This window comes from Euprymna scolopes, chromosome 12 (genome assembly GCF_053919585.1).
Source record: "Euprymna scolopes isolate OS-2025 chromosome 12, ASM5391958v1, whole genome shotgun sequence".
NCBI classification, from domain to species: domain Eukaryota; kingdom Metazoa; phylum Mollusca; class Cephalopoda; order Sepiida; family Sepiolidae; genus Euprymna; species Euprymna scolopes.
In genome coordinates, this window is record NC_136493.1 from 1,945,001 (window position 1) to 1,948,754 (window position 3,754).

The window sequence follows — 3,754 nt, forward strand, 5'->3', positions numbered from 1 at the left end:
TAAAGTGATGTGGATTTTGTGTAGAGTTTTGTGAAAGGATACGATGATTTGATCAGTCAGAGATCGAGTGAGAGAGAGCAGATCGAATCGGATGGTGATGGCTCTCAGTGGAGAGGATCAGAATGGGTTAGTCTAGGAACAGCGGCAGTTTTTCATTGGTAATAAAAGATGCTGAAAAGACAATTCAGCTTTGTTGATTCATTGCGATGAATCTTCTTTACAGCTCTTCGCCAAAAATCCATCAAACAAGTTTAGCGATGAACCAGGTATGTTTCTCCGATTGGTTTTATGTTACAACCCCAGAGAACTGTTATTTGTCCCTTTTGTTATAGGTCTGTTATTAAAATGTATCTGTTGTTGTGAGTTTATACCATTAGACAATACACGAGTTTGACATAAGTGAATAATATATACATCCTTCCATGTTATACAGAATGAATACGACATATTCATTCTGGCGCCGTTATACTCTCCCCAGTATACAAAACAAGGTTACATTATATATATATATATATATATATATATAAAATAAAAAAGGTTTGACCTTGCTTTTCAAATTTAAATTGTCACTGTTTTTTCGGGTTTTTTTTAAGCCTAAATGTTTTTGATTCATCCAGCCTTGACAGGCGTGTTTCAAATATTATCTCTAGTACTTTTCTTTTAATGATTTGGAATTCATTCCATTTGCACTTTTTTCCAAGGAACTCAGCCTTTTGGATGATTTTGGACCATTTGGAATTTACCCAGTGGATTGAAATTTTAAATTCGACCGTTTTGGATTTTACCATTTTTGGATTTTTACCCTTCACCGGACTATCCATTCATGTGAAATCTTTTTATTATTTTTTTTTTGCCTCCTGTTCCCCTTACCTTACCCTATTTTTAACCAAGTAAGATCTTTGACTTACTTGTAGTTTCATTAAATACTTTTATATGCAAAATCCGATCCTGCATTTTGCTAATTCCTGCCCTCTGATGAGAAGGAGAGTATTTCTTCGAAACTCCGTGGATTAAGGACTATCCACTTATCTTGTGCTTCCTTTTTTAAAATTAAATATGTTTTTAACTCTTTTTCAAGATGTCTTTTAACATGTTTTATTAATCATTTGTTCACATATATATATATATATATATATATATATATATATATATATATATATATATATATTGGAAGTGTGTGTTGTGTAAAAAAAAGAAAAGAAAGAAAAAAAGAAAGTGGTAGGCAGGCTCGAACCCGTACCGTGAAGAATCTGTATCCACCAAAATCAGGGAGAGAGCAGGTATGTTTCTCCGCTTGGCCTGATGGTTCAACCCCAGAGAACTGATTATTTATCCCTTTTGTTACATGTCTGTTGTTGAAAGTTTATACCACGCGATAATACATAATATATACACGCTTGTATGTTATACAGAATGAATATTACATATTCGTTCTAGCGCCGTTATCCTCTCCCCAATATACGACACCAGTTAACTTTTACATGTACATATATATAATTTGAGGTTGGTATTTTCCAGAGATGAGTTAACCAGTAAAATATAATGAGGTTAATACAAGAGTGCTCAATACCGAAGTAGAGCAAGGTATATTTTCAATTTGTTTTTACATAGGCAGTAATGTGTTGCTACACAGTCATGAGCATGTTTCAGCTAGCTAGTTTTAATTACTAAAGACCTCTTCAAAATAAATGTCTTACCAAAGCGTAGTTTACCAGGCCACAATATTTACAAAAGAAAACCCGAATAACAAGAAATATTACATAGGTATGATTTCCTTAGATTTCAAAACTTGATATTATGACCACAAAAGTACATTCAACAATAAAAAACACCGTATGAAAACAACGCTAGCTAATAAATACTGTGAACTCAAGGAAAGCGGACATTCGCCGGTAGTCGAATAGAAAATAATAAGACAAGCTACCACGTCTAGGGACCTAGACGACCCATGTAGATTATGCCTTCATGAAAAATTTGCTATCCTGTACTTTAAAGAACCCCAACATCTATTAAACTGTAGAAGAGAAATAGCAAACAACTGTGTTCACAAGATAAAATTTACTCTAGAATAGCGATACAAAATAGTTTTAAAACTAACAAAAACAATAGAAAATAAACAAATAAATAAATTAAATAAACATGAACATACATAAACGATCACACATATATGTATGTATATATATATATATATATATATAAACTAACATAAAAAAAAACCTAGATTTAAAACAGATCAAGAAACTAAATATCCAGGCTAAATAGAGTACACACAAAGGAACAGGTTAACCAGAGGTCAAATAGGCCTTTGCATGTTCATTGGCTGATAGGAAGGGCGTGGTGAATACTAGAAAGCTGATTGGCTAACTAAAATCTCAATAGAAGATGTGTATATAAAAACGACAAACAACCACAAAATTCGCGCATAAGCCTGAAGAGTCCTAGAGTGAATGAAACATGGAATATTCAGTGTAGCTTAATCGCCATATATATTTTATAACTTACTAGCTAGCTCTACCTACGTATTGAGCACTTTTGAAGTAAATACTTAAAGATACGCATAAATTTATACTTTCATATATTAATTTTATGTTAGTAAATTAAGTAGTTATATATATATATATATATATATATGTATATACATATATATATAAGTTGAATTATTTGTCACACTAATTCAACTTGACAAATAATTCAATTTATATATATATATATATATATATATATATATATATATATATATGCATATGTATATATATATATATAAGTTGAACTAGTTGTCACTGACAATGATATTAAAAGCCCATTTTTCTATTTTAATCTCTATCTTCTTATATATATATATATATATATATATATATATATATATATATATATTAGAGCGAGAGAGAGAGAGATTTCTGATGGAGTCAACAAAATCTCAGACAACAGTCAAAGAACCAAACGATTTTGCCATATTATTCTGTGTGTGATATATCGCCGCCATTGAGATTCCTGTAAGTAAATTTACATATTCTAAACATTCGCTATTTATTTTTTTACTCTGAAGAACACATGCATTATCTTATTGTTATGGTAATTTTTGTTTTTTTACAAGGGAGTCACCACTTATCAAGATTGGTAGGCAACTTGAGGATAAGGGTTAATGAGTTTACAGTAATCAATGGGACAATATTGCTACAGGGAAAAGCTGTCATCCTTCCATGTAAATAAGAAGAATATTAGATAAGTGAAAATGAGATTAGGATAAGCCGAGACTCGAACCTTGTAAGCCAGGTTTAGAATTGAAATGTTAGAATTTAATCTATTATTAAATTATATTAGAATAGTTAGATATTGTTTATATCGTAAAAAGAATTGATTGTTCATTCTTTTAGAAAACTGAATATTAAAAATGTCAGCGAAAGAATGAACAATACAAATTAAAAATATATTGTTAAAAAATAGGTTGGAATTATATGTTGAGAATTCTTTTGTTGTTAAAAGTGTTTTTAGAAAAACATGCATAGCCACGTGAATTGGTCACGTTTGGGAAACACACTTCTGACGTCATAGACGAACAGGGATTCTTAATATAGGAGCTAGAGTTAGTTAATTCAGGGGGTCAGCAGAAGAGTAGAGTCGCGAGCAGTTGAGTTGGGTTGAGTTGGAGTCCTTTGGAAGCAAAAGGAAGAACATTAAACTATGTAGATCCCAAATTTTTATTCCTGACGTCATCAGTCAGAGAGAGCTAGTCAGTTAGTCAGAGAGAGAGAGA